General features: G+C 34.2%; 1 long non-coding RNA gene across 1 annotated transcript; it reads left to right on the top strand.

Moving 5' to 3' along the window:
• Positions 1-9,465: 9,465 nt before the first annotated feature.
• LOC145572510 (uncharacterized) lies at positions 9,466-12,386 on the top strand. The gene is made up of 2 exons (XR_014096870.1): positions 9,466-9,806; positions 12,202-12,386. It is a non-coding gene; the product is annotated as an uncharacterized LOC145572510 (long non-coding RNA).
• The last annotated feature ends 2,140 nt before the right edge of the window (positions 12,387-14,526 follow it).

The following is a 14,526-nucleotide window of genomic DNA, read 5'->3' as shown; positions in this document are numbered from 1 at the left end:
AAATAGTTTGTTTGTGGCTTCTAGATGATTGCCCCTTATGTTTCCCAGAATTTTTGAAATTATTGTTTCTTGAAAAATTATTCCTACTACGTCCACGGCCGCGGTAATTCCCACGAGCATTATAATTTCCACATCCACCATTGTGTAACATTTGCCTCAGGTGGATAAGAATTTTTTGTTGCATTTGCCTCATGAGTGGCCAAAGACTTAGTTGGTCTAAGATTATGATTTTTCAACTGAAAATCAATTATTATTTTGCTCAGCAATAAGAGATACACTCATTAGTTCATTAAACTTTTTAAAACATCTTTCATGATAAAGTTCCTGCAACAATAAGTTGCTTACGTGAAAGGTAGTGAGTGTTTTTTCTATCATATGTTCATCGTTGACTGGATGATCACATTATTTCAATATAGATATTATCTTATGTATGGCTGAATTCTAATCAATTACAAATTTAAACACTAGTAGAAAAAATGATATTTGTTACGGTTTTTTTTAATGGTATTTGCTACGTACGGGTCTGAACTATGTAGCGAATAAGGAAAACTATTTGCTACTTTTAGAACCGTAGCCTTTTATATATGTCCCTATATATATCCTATATTTTTTTCCTTAAATTAAAGAGAGAGAAGGCTATTAAATAATAATATATAAAAAAAAAAAAAAGAAAAAAGGAGGGCTATAATAACCATTTGAATTGAGTACTGTAAATAAAGTGGGGAACTATTTTGTGAAGGAGTAAGTTTTGTATGTGGCTAGCCACAAGGTGTGGCCACATTGATGTACAAGAATAATCCTTATTTATATACTTCGTATTTGAGTAACCTTATTTCCCTACCTTATAAAAAGTGGGAAAATACTCTTGTGAATAGTGTTAGGATATTTTTAACCCTGAAAATGTTTAATTACCTTTATACCCCCATTAATGTTGTATGAGTAGTTTATGAATAATCAATGTATTTATTTTATTGCTAATTTGTTATTATTGATCAATTTCACAACATGGCTTTTATCGTTAATTTAATTGCTCACTTGTCAGTATAATCAATTTAGGATTGCTTTAATTATTCTAACCTTCATAAGTATTTTTTTTTTAAACCTAACCTTCATAAGTATGATTATGAGAGGTTTTGATTTTACATTCTTTCCTATATGAAGCACAAGGAACTATGGAAGCAAGCATTTGTCCAATATAGTGCAAAAGCAACTTGAAACTGAAATTGATATATGAGAAATCAGGCTCAAGTGTGGGTTGGTGAATCGGTTATATTTCGGACAGTAAGAGAAAACTGATGTCCATGATTTTGATATAAGTTTACAAGGGTATTGGTTCATTTAAAAAAGTTCATGAAAGTGAAATCCAAAAGATCATATGAGCAGTTCTAAAAAAAAAAAAAAAAAAAAAAAAAAAAAAAAAAAAAAAACTAGAAGCTAAGACAAAGGTTGGTCAAATACAATAACCAGAAAGTTATTCAAGAGATTGCGGTATTAATGTCATTGAGATAGTTTAGTTAGTTTGGTGACTCTTAAGGTTCAGCAATAATTGCCGAAGTTTTTATTCATTTGAACTGAAGACTAGCTTGGTAGAAATTTGAATTGGGAATGAACTTGATTGACAATTTCAAACAGTCAATCACTCAACATCTACTGTTATTAATCATTGGACCTTATTTCTCCACTTAACTTAGGGTCTATTCTCATTGACTGAACTGAGCTAAACTGAATTGGACGAGAGTTTTGATTAGTTCAAGATTTCAATCTTTATCCAGAGTTCTTAGAGCCTTCTGATCTTGCTACCGACTTAGGACACACTATGTTCGTTGATTCTGAAAGCATTAAGATATGTGAACTGAACTGAACTTATTAGAGCTGAACTAAACTGAAATGAAATGAATATTTTATGAGAGAAGGAAATTAGGAGCTGAACTGAATTGAACTTATTAGAGCTAAACTGTACTGAATTGAAAATAATCGTATGTGAACAAACCCTTAGTTTTTGAGGTTACTTGGTCCATTTTGTCCACTGCATTTTTTACCGATTCAAGAATATAACTTCATTATTTTTGTAACTTTAACAAAATAAATAATGACTTATAATATTAATTTACTCTGTAATCATTGTTAAATGACATTTACTGTAATTATTACGATCATAACTTTAACCGATTAAAACTTAAAGTGAGGTGTATTGGTATCTTATATGAATACAAGAAAAATATAGACATGTGATGTCCTGCTAATTGAACCATTTCAAATCTGTACTTTAAATATAGCAAACATCTCCATGTCTAGAACTCAATACTTTATACAACTCCTTCACTAATTCTAGAGTAATTTGCTAAAGTTTTGAGCATTGCTAAGATACATGACATTCAACATATAAATCGCATTTGTACAAATAGTTATAATAAAATATATGCAAACATGCATAAGGTATTAAGACTAACTGCAATAACTCAACTTGAAACACTACCTATACCGCGCGCATCGCGCGCATAGGATCCCCTAGTATTTATAAAAGTAACCTTATTTTGTCCACTAAAGTAATTCCAATTCATTATATGAGTAATATCAATTAATTTAAAAATAAGTAACCCCATTTGTTCATTCGAGTAACCCTGTTTTTTTATTTTAAAAACTGAAAGAACGATTCCACTTATGTAAAAGAGTAACCTTTTTTTTTCATTTAAGTAACTCACATACGTCAAGATAACTCCATCTGCTCATCTCTGTAACCTCTATTACTTAATTAATTGTCTTAAATGTGAAGTGGCCACACCATATAAGAATTTGTGTTTGTGAAGTATTGTACTACCTATAAAATAAGATAAGATAGGGTTAAAAAAATACAACTTTATAAGGTCATTTATAGTCACTCAGAGAATCTCAAAAGTCAAAATCATTTTCTCATTCCTATCTCATCTTCTGAATTCTTCGTATAAATGATATTCACATATTTTAATACTGTTTTATTCCAAGATAAAAAAAGGTTATATAACCTTTGATGCCCATCATCTCCCCCATTTTAATGAGGTGTTACCAGGCTATGAGGATATATCATCTTTAGATTGTGATTCTCATTACAATATACGATTTCGTCGATTTGTGAATGATGTGCATTGCGGGTAATTTAATGAATTGATTTTATGATGCTTTAGAATTGTCTTATATCCTTGGGAATTAGGGGGTGTTGATGTGAATGAATTGACTAACATAATTCAAATGATTTCTCATGTGCTACTCCTAATGATAGAACTACATTATATTATGATGAGTCTATTTTGAAGGGCAAATCAGTTCAAGGTGGGATATCATGATAGTGAGTTCAAATAAATTAAAGTGATTTTAATGGTGAACTAGAATTTTATATAAGTGAATTCAAATTAAATTAAAATTAAATAAATTAACAAATTACATGGTTTCAAAAAAATTAACAAATTACATGAAACTATATATATAATTTATATAAGTGATGTATATTACATTATTGACATATATATTTAATAACTTATTATTTCTTCATCGTTCAAATATTTGTAATAAGGTTTTTTTACAGATTAAATGGAGTAAATTGACTACATTACCTTAAATATAGATCCACCCCTGTTTTCTCATGTTTTCTGCTTTGGTAACTCGAAATTAACTAGTGTTTTCCAATGTGAGTTTACGGTGATAATAGATGTTGTAATATTCACTTTCCAAAAAGGTGGAGGAAGTTAATTCAGGACTAATTGTCTAGATCTGATTAAAGTGCTATGTGGACGTGCATTGACTCAACTAATGTTCGATGTTGAATATTGAGATCTAATTTAAATTTATTTTAATGTAGTTATCTAATTTAATTTTTAATAATAAATTTACATACGTATTAATTTAGTAAATTTATATGTAATATAATGTTTTAATTTTTTGTATGTAGTAAATTGTTGAATATGTTGAACTATTTTGAAGAATGATGAAGGTGGACCATATTTCTCGTGAAGCTACTAGTCTAATGAATGCAATTGCAAAAAATATATGGCGAATAATGTTATAGAGAGAGTCTATTACTTGACTTCTACAATGATTAAAAGAAGATGAAATTGGAGGAGGAAATTCCAATTTGGTTGAAAAAACTCCAAATCATAGTAAGAGGTAAACCTTATTAATTATATTAGATTATTCATTTCTATTATTAAATAAATAATTAAATAATATTTGGTTTTTATCAATTTTGTAAGCATGTTTCAAGGATTATTCCAGCATTTACTATTTAGATGTTTCTTGTGGAATTACATGTTGATGTGTAATATTAATTGCCTACATATTGAAGCTTGAATTACTTATATGAAATAAAAGAAAATTATATTATTTTAAGGCGCAATCTATGTAAGTTTTGCGATCTTCAACTTTGAATTCTGCTTTTCTTCTCTAATTGTTCAGTTTGTGATCATATGTATGGTTGTGAGTTCTATAAGCCGTGAAACATGGCCAGTATTTTCAAAATAGTATTATGTGGATAGTTGTTTGGACAAGAGACTGATGATATATCTCATGAAAATACGCTTATGTTGGAATAGATATGACTCATAGGAGGGTTAGTCCAAGAGTTAAAACCTTGGTCTTCATTTTTCTTGTACTCGTATTTTATATTGTTTTAGAGGGTCGTCTTTCTGCCTTTAGTGCTAATCTTTATAGCTTTCTCTGCTACTAGCAATTAGCTTATTGTCCCATGCTAATTAGAACTTTCAGCTTGAGGGATGTGAAAGAATTTCTTTTAGGTAGTGAATTTTGCATTGATAAAATTCATCTGATCATAAGTTGGTCAAATGGAAGGTCGTGATTGAGGATTTGTTACCAATAGTTGCAGAATGCTTTCTGCTAGTTTGAAGGTGCACCTTTGTTAATAGATCTTGGCGCATGTGATTCCAGTTTTGTCCATCAATTAGAAAAGAAGAAACTTGTTGTCAAAACTTGGTTGTTTTCATGAATTAGAGCCCACTATATTGTTAAATGGAACCGAGCTACTATATATAAGTATCTTTTCCAACATGGAGGTCTATATACCTCTATTTAGGTGCTCCTAGACAACCGAAAAATTTCCCAAGAGGCTGCATTATATGCAACAAATGGTTTGGCTAGTAGAGGGATTTTGTTCAAGCTACGATCAAGACTAGCTAAATTCAAGTTCTGACCGGAAAACAAGGAGAGATTCAAGCTAACTGTAGAGTAATTATCCCATAAAAGAAATAGACTACTATTTTACATAGTAGAATTTGCTACAACCCTTCTGTATTTTGTAATTCTGCATCTACTACTACAATTCTAAAAAAGCCAAATTCAATCTTAGACTACCAGTCTTAAAATTAAATTCTAAGATAAGTATCAAGGAGACATGTTTTCCTCTACAATAAGTTCTTGCATTGTCAGTTTAGATGGATACAACTTCAGAATTGTCAGTAAAAAGACAACTTTTCTTAGCCAATTATGTAGATATGTTCAAACCAATTGGTAAATTCCTTTATATAAGAAGTAGCTCACTAATATAACCTGAATATCCTTGTATTTTGTCCTGAACTTACAAAAAAGTTTCTCTTTTACACTTTTTCTAAGGTGATTTTGGTGCAGTTGTAAGTTTCAAGTTGTAGGTCCTAAGTTTAAGTCTGACAAAATAACTTCTCTAAAGAACAAGGTAAAGTTTACACCACGCTACTCAAACTCTTCATACCTCAAGCACCCACATTGGATCCTCGACAACCAAATATCGAATAATTTCATAAATTATCCAAGTCTAAAGACTTAGACACTTGCATAGTTACATTTGCCTAACACGAACCCCCAGTTTGATTAACAAGGATTATATATATTTAAAGCGGAGGACTTATATTACCCATGGATACATTTGACACCCTTCAGCAGACTAATAAGTCGTGTATAATACGTGTTTTTAGAGTCTATTTAGGTAGTTTTCGAGTCTAGATTAGTTGTTCATAACTTATTTTGGCTTGATTTGGTTTAGTTGTGATCATATGATGCTTTTATGGGTATATTCGTTGTTTTTTATGTATTTCAGGATTTAACGAGGCTATATGAAGGTTTTACGAAGTTATGGATCTTGATCATAGCTTGCCATTCACCTTGAAGGCTAATGTTTGATGTTGAAGGGAAAAGAAGCTAATTTCTAGCCAGACACGCCCTTGTCACTTAGAGACATGGGTGTGTCAGTGTGTTTTGAGGAGGCAGGAAGTTGGAAGTTGAAGTTCTATCTGAGGCACGCCCATGTCGAGTCAAGTGTTTCGAGCTAGCAGCGTGCTAAGGGAAGCATGGCCGTGTTCAATGTGGGCATGGCCATGCCTCGTCGAGTGAAGTTGGCCCAGCGAGACACACCCATGTCAGAATTTGACATGCCTATGTCTCACTGGAGTTTGAAGAAAAATTGATTCTGACTTTAGGCACGGGCATGTCCTGTGTGATACGCCCATGCCTGGACGAATTTGGTCGGTTTTAATCCGATTTCTTTCCTTATTCTATCCTATCTTTTGGCTTTATTATAAATACCCTTTAGTATTATAATTTCATAATCGATGATCTTAGAACCCTAGTTTTCTCTCTAGACTTTATTTTCATTGTAATTCAAGATTATGCACTCAAGATTCTTCGTTTATCTCTCGTAATTCAAGATTTGGTATTTTCTTATTCTCTTTAATTCCTTTTATTACTAATTATGTTTTCTTTAATTCTTGTTATTGTTTTCATTAATATGTGTGAGTAGTTTCCTAATTTTAAGATCTAGCGAAACCCGAATATGATTAATGCATGATTTAATTCTTTAAATTCTCTAATGATAATTATTGCAATTGATATGCTTAATTGATTGTGCTCATGCCAATACTAGATTAGGGATAATTATTATTGTTATTAATCCATTATTTTAATCGCAACGGGAGTTGGGTTTTGACGGGTTTGAATAAAACAATTAAGGGTTTGAAGTTCGTCACGGGAGTAGTTGAATGGATGATTAGGAAGTTAGAGTAATGTGCTCAAAGTCTTTAATTTACATGATTCCACGAAAGTAGGCTTGATTGTGATTAGGGAAGCCATTGATAACTCGGGAGAGACCATTGGCACATCCAGATCCACTACCAATGGCACCGTCCTTCTATAAAATTCCTCCTATTCCACCACCGTCAAACACATCAACCTCAACCCTTCGTACGGTCCAAAGAACTACCCCAGATTCGACATCAACTCCACCGTGACCCCCACCAGCAAATCCTCTAGAGAAATCACCACCCTTTGCGACCATCGGTGGTAAAAGGTCAACTTCAAACCTGCCTCGATCAGCGCCGCTTCCTCTACCATGACTACCGCCTTGGCCACCGTCGGTTCTACACCCTTCACCACCAGCCTTCTCGGTGGCACTACGTTGGATACCATTGTTTGAACCACCATAACTCAGGGAAAAAACTCTATACTCCACCACGTCCTTCTCTTTCTCTGCCACCCTCGAATCTACTTGAAGGTCTTGTTCCTCCATCTTCTCAAATACTTCCTGAGATTTCTCATTCATGTCCTCCTCATTTGGTCGTCATAACCCAGAATATTGGAGCAGCCACTTCTTCAATTCTTGCCAATCACGAAATGGTTGCCATTGGTTTTTGGATTCGAACCGCTGTAACCCTTTCCCAACAAGTCCTATTGTGGAAGCCTTAAGTTTCACCTCTTCACTTAAGTGGAAAAAATGAAAGTAATCCTCCATTTGAAAGACCAAACATCCAAGTTTCTTCCATTGAACTCATGAATTTGAAGCTCTAAACGAATGTTTCGCTCTTCCTCCAAATCCGAAATTCCATGTTCTCTCTTGCTAGAAATGTGTGCATACTCTTCACAGATCCACATATGCATATGTTGTGCTGCACTTTCTACAGCTAGCCTAAACGTCATTTTTTTTTTGAAAAAAAAAACGAAAATAGCAGCCTCCCAGAACAGAACTGCTTTGGTACCAAGTGTGATGAATTGAGTTCGGTCACCCAATAAAATCAATGTAACAATAAGAATTTCTGATTTTAAGTAGCAAATTAATAAAGATGAAAGCTTAAGATTAACTGATGATGGTGAAAGGGTTACAATAATAGGTTAATAGCTTAAGGCTATCAATCTTCAAAAGTGAGTTTAGCTCACAACTCTCCAAAAGTGACTTGAGGTCACAACTCTCAACAAGTTTCATCCAATTTTTGCCTACCTATTTCCTTCCCCTCCCTTTCTATTTATACTAAGGACTATTCACTATTACCCTAGTAAACTAATAATACTAGAATACCTATACTACCCCTCCTTAGGTTAGTCCATTACAATACCGGCCCCCTATTCTTCCACCTTGTCCTCAAGGTGGTTTAAAATTAGCACTTAATATCCTGCCTCGACAATGATGGTCATTATCACCCTTGATGCCTGGCTTCCACAGCCGATTGAGCTCCTTCGTGGTGAGTTCTCTTAGTGTCTCCTATGAAGAAACTCGTGTGAGGTGATCTTGGGAACTATTAGATGACCGAGAGTGAGATTGTGTTGTGTGGTAGTCAAGTGAGTTACTTGTAGAATAGTAGTAAGTGGACTTTGGTTGTTTATAGTAAGTAGCGCTAAGTTCCCAGCTTTGGTATAGATGTACGCTGACATTCTTTCAACAAATACCCGGCTTGAACTGTCTTTAATTTCCAGTGTCTCATTGGTAAGGCTTGTTACTCCCCTTCCTGGCAAAGCTATGGTGAAGTGTTCCTGGAGGTTGCGGGAAACTGCCGGGGGTAGACTTCAGGTTGCAGAAGTTTGGTCAGGGAAGTGAGCCTTGATTGAGTGAAGTCAAATGTGAGTTTGGAAGAATGAGAATGAGGGTTAAATATTGGTGGAGTAGTGAGTGTAGGAGTTGACAAATGGGGCTAAACAGAGTTAGCCTCGAGCCCAAATCTTTTAGCTAGATTCCATTTTAGGAAGTGAAAAATGATGGGCTTTAAATGAGAGGATGGTTTATAAAGGTGCTGGGTGATAGAAGATTGCAGGGTAGAGATGTTAAGCTTTAGAACATATATTAGGGAAGTGGGCCATGTTGTCGTGGGCCCAAGTAAGGGCCTGACTTCATAGAGTGAACTACTCACTACCACAAAAGTGGAATAAGTAACACACCTTACATAACTGTTAAGTTATATAGGCGATCTCTAGAATAATACAGAACGCCTATGTAAGATAAGCGTTTTGTATCTTGAAAACTATAGAACGCCTATCTAAGTTAACAACTCTGTATAATATATCTACATTTTACACTATACAATATAGAACGCCTCTATTCGTTAGCCGATCTATATTGCACTTAAAAATAATTAAAAAATAAAACCTCACATAAAAATATAAAAAAAAAAAAAAAAAAAAAAAAAAAACCCTCAAACCCTACCTCATCTTTCTTCTCCAGCCGTGTCACTTCCCTTTCCTCAAATTTTCTATTCTCATTTCATTCCCTCCTCAATTATACCCCTTCTCGCTCTAACTCTGAAACTCGGATCGCCACCTTCAACATTAATCACCACCATCACCATCTCAATCTCAGATCGATCGCCAACAGCCTCCAGTCGAACGCCTACAACAACCACCACCAACTGTACCTCTACAACCACCAACAATGTTCACCCACTACAGCCGACCACCACCAAAATGGAGTTATTTCCCGAGTTTCAAAGTCGGAGTTTAACACCAAGCGCAATCAATCCACGAAAATGGAGTTAGACCCTGATGATGCTTCCATCGACGATATAGATGATCTACAGTCAAATTATCTTCAGGTTTATTTCTACTTAATTTTATTTATTTATACAAGTTTATCAATTGTTGATTATATATACTTCGTATGTTAATTGGGGTTTTCTGAGTTTCTGGGAACTCCTACCTCCCACAATTTAACCACCGTCTACCACTGCCAAAATGAAGTAGCAACCTAATTTGGGTTTAATTCTTAATCGTTTTAGATCTCAGATTTCTGATTTTCATCTTTAGATTTGGTTTTAAATTCAATTAAGTTACATCTCAAATTTTTAATTTTCATTTTAAAATTTCATCTTGATTCTCAATTATTTTGGATCTAAAATTTCTAATATTCTGATTTTTCAATTTCTGATCTACAACTCTGATTTTCATTTTTTTTTAGGAAAAATTTTTATTTTCATTGTTGCTCTTATTGGTGTTAAGTGAATTGTAATACCCGAATATTTTATAATTTAATATTTTAAATTAAGTTATTTTAATTATTAAGTAACTTTCCTTATCTGCATAGTTTATTTTTGGAAGTCCAACTTTATACTCTGTGAATACGATGTTAAAAAAAAATGGAGTTCGTATTATTTTTGATTGTGCGTGACTTCCATAATCTAACCCCAATTTGATTCTTCTTAAAAGTGTCTTTCCTTTTCCAATCTCCATGTTAATACAAAGTATTTCATTCTCCAAATTCCATCATTAGAGAAACCCCACATCCCCACAATACGTTTGTAAGCCCGCAAATTACAACGTTGATCGTATACCTTGTCTTGAATGTTGTGGCTGGATTGTAACTAGTCGGAAGGTAATCGCGCTCGGTCCTTTGGAGTTGTTTGATCATATTAATTATTATATGTAGTCACACTATATTAATTTGGAGATGTTTGTATTATTTTTATTATTATTGTTGTATGTAATCACACGATCTTAATTCTTTGAGTTGTTTGATTATAGATTATTGTTTTTATTAATTGTATTGTTATTTGTATGTTCAATATATATATATATATATATATATATATATATATATATGTGTGTGATTAAAGTGTTGTATTATATGATTTGATTGTCGTATTAATTGATTGCGTTATTTATTTCTAGGGATTTAATATTGTTGTTATAGGGAGTATTGTTTTATCGAGGTTTTAGGGTTGTTAATGCAGAGTATTATTTTTGGGTTGTGAGTTAATTATATTTGCGTATTAGTTTAATTGCCCTATAAGAGTTGAGATATACTATGATTGAATCGAGTTCGAATTATTATGTTATTCGGAAACCTGTGCCAATATTGAGATATTATTTTATTATCATGTGAATGATTATTTGATCGAGTATGAGATCAAAAGGTTGAGGATGATTATTTTATTCTTGGTTTGAGGCTCGGCGTTTATTACCTTAGTCCTTGGCATATTGGTAAGAGGATGATAATCATCAATTAAGAATGAGGTACAATCTTTATTTATATTTTTCTATGGTCCCTTACAGTGGGATTGACCCATATGTGGTCTAGTTTAAGGTGTTTTTATGGTTATTGAGAGTATTCAAGTTTTTATACTTGTTGGTTTGTTATTCAAATTACCCATGTCCAAGCCTAGGTATAAAACAAAGAGCGTGGCATATTTATGGGACAGATGAGTTGAGTAAAGATTCGTATTATTATTCAAGGTTGAGTTAGACAAAGGTTATTTTCAGAGTACAATGTGTAATGTAGTTTTGAACTACATTGTTTAATTGAGCTAGAAATGTTAATTATTATATTATTCTTTGTATTCTGATGTGTGGTGATTACTCAGCTGCGTGTGTATATTGTTTTGTTGTGCTACTTGTGTTTGCGGCCATGTCTTTTTCTTATGGTGGCCTTGCGACGATCTATTTTGGAATTTGTCCTTAATGGTGAGCAGTCAAGATTTTCTTGCAGGTTTAACAAGTAATCGTAGCTAAAGGAGCTCAAGTGTTTCGATTAGTATGCTATAACGACTTTGTAAAGTTGTATAAATAGCTCACCTAGTTTATTGGGTTGTAATTTTTGGGATTTTGTAAGCCTTAACACTTGACAGGTTGTCGAGTGTGGCGGTAATACCTCCGATTTAGGTGTATGCTTCCGCAATTTTATAAAAAAAAAAAATTAAAGTTGTTACTTTTCCTTTAATTCCTGTTTATTATCCGTTAGTAAATCGAGGGTGTTACATGAATAGTATGAGGTAGTTGTTTTGAGTATTATTTTGTGAATTGAAAATCAGAAAATTAGTGAAAGGAGCAGTGTTTCTTTTGAGTATTATTTTTGTCGAGTTGCTAAATTTATGGTCTTACTTTTTTAATCATATGTCATGAGATGTTTTATAAGTTAATTGACTTTCTTTTTGGGAATTTTGTTTCATACGGAGTATGTTGTGAATTAATTAATTGTTCATAATTTTTCCATAGGTATTGAAAGGGTGAAGAAATATCAATGGATGAGGGATGGAATTCGACAAAAAATTTGCCTCTAAAATATAAATTGGCAGATAATGTTTACAATTTTTTTTAATTTCTTGACTTGTAATTTTTTTTTGAAATTGTATATTACACTGTAATTCTTCATAAATTAATAAAATGATAACATTATGGCGTATTGCTTTTTATCGACGAATTATTATTATCATTATTAATATTATTAATAATGATAATAATGATTTTTTTTTAAAAAAAAAATAATAAGGAAAAGAGAACTGTCATCTAAGATAGACGATCTCTATTTATTTGGATATAGATCGCCTATCTTAAGATGACAGTTCTCTTTTCCTTGTTTTTTATTTATTTTATACATAGAATTTGAAACGCCCATCTAAGATAGGCGTTCTATATACTATTAATTATAGAACGCCTCTAGGAGGCGTTTTGTAGACTTTATAGGGCACTTCCTCAGAAGAACGCCTCTACGGCATTCTCTATAGCCTATTTTAGACGTTCTCTATTGTCCAATTTGTGGTAGTGACTGTTGGACTCATTAGGGTATTTGAAGAACAACATTGCCACATAATTTAAAATGGTTGAGTAGATATCATGTGCTCTCATTAGGCAAACACCAGCAAGCTCAACAATTTCCTCACCCGTTGCCACGTCATCAGAACTAATATTTACAATTTCCTCACCCCTTGCCACATCATCAGAACTAATATTTACAGTTCTACTCTTACTAGTAACTTCCACTAATGGCTTCCTCTCCAAGCCAAAGACTTTAGTTAAGCTTCTACCCAAAGCTGCTTTATCTACATTCCCCAAGAAACCACATAGTAACCAGTCTAACCACTCCTCCTCTTGAAACCTCCCACCTGCTCCACCTCCAACAAAACCCCCACCGCCGGTAAAACCACCGGCGAAATCACCACCCCTTCTTGCAACTACTGATGGTGATGAATCAATTTCCCCGGCAAAAACATCTTGGCCAATGCCACCGCTCTCACCGCAAACACCACTAGACCCACCTTTCACGATGCCACCTCTGTCTCGGGCCACCGCTGGTGGTGGTCTTACCACTATCCTCGCCATTTTCGGCCATGCTACTGTCACCAAAAGAACCCGAACACCCATCAGGATAGCTAATGCCATTGCCAGCCTTGCTCGCTTTACCAATTTCTTCTCCGGCAATGCTACCTAGGCCATAGCCAGATCCATTACCAATGGCACCGTCCTATAAAATTCCTCCTATTCCACCACCGTCAAACACATCAACCTCAACCCTTCGTACGGTCCAAAGAACCACCCCAGATTCGACATCAACTCCACCGTGACCCCCACCAGCAAATCCTCTAGAGAAATTACCACCCTTTGCGACCATCGGTGGTAAAAGGTGAACTTCAGACCTGCCTCGGTCAACGCCACTTCCTCTACCATGACTACCGCCTTGGCCACCGTCGGTTCTACACCCTTCACCATCAGCCTTCTCGGCGGCACTACGTTGGATACCATTGTTTTCACATCATAACTCAGGGAAAAAACTCTGTACTCCACCACGTCCTTCTCTTTCTCTGCCACCCTCGAATCTACTTGAAGGTCTTGTTCCTCCATCTTCTCAAATACTTCCTGAGATTTCTCATTCATGTCCTCCTCATTTGGTTGTCACCACCCAGAATATTGGAGCAGCCACTTCTTCAATTCTTGCCAATCACGACATGGTTGCCATTGGTTTTTGGATTCGAACCGCTGCAACGCTTTGCCAACAAGTCCTATTATGGAAGCCTTAAGTTTCACCTCTTCACTTAAGTGGAAAAAATGAAAGAAATCCTCCATTTGAAAGATCCAAACATCCAAGTTTCTTCCATTGAACTCATGAATTTGAAGCTCTAAACGAATGTTTTGCTCTTCCTCCAAATCCGAAATTCCATGTTCTCTCTTGCTAGAAATGTGTGCATACTCTTCACAGATCCACTTATGCATATGTTGTGTTGCACTTTCTCCAGCTAGCCTAAACGTCATTTTTTTTTTGAAAAAAAAAACGAAAATAGCAACCTCCCACAACAGAACTGCTCCGATACCAAGTGTGATGAATTGAGTTCAGTCACCCAATAAAATCAATGTAACAGCAAGAATTTCTGATTTTAAGTAGCAAATTAATAAAGATGAAAGCTTAAGATTAACTCATGATGGTGAAAGGGTTACAATAATAGGTTAATAGCTTAAGGCTATCAATTTTCAAAAGTGAGTTTAACTCACTACTTCCAAAAGTGAATTAAGGTCACAACTCTCAACAAGTTTCATCCAATTTTTGCC

Source organism: Chenopodium album, chromosome 12 (assembly GCF_948465745.1).
Source record: "Chenopodium album chromosome 12, dcCheAlbu1.1, whole genome shotgun sequence".
In the NCBI taxonomy this organism is placed as follows: domain Eukaryota; kingdom Viridiplantae; phylum Streptophyta; class Magnoliopsida; order Caryophyllales; family Amaranthaceae; genus Chenopodium; species Chenopodium album.
Note: the sequence above shows the minus strand (reverse complement) of the source record. Positions and strands in the feature narration are given on the sequence as shown.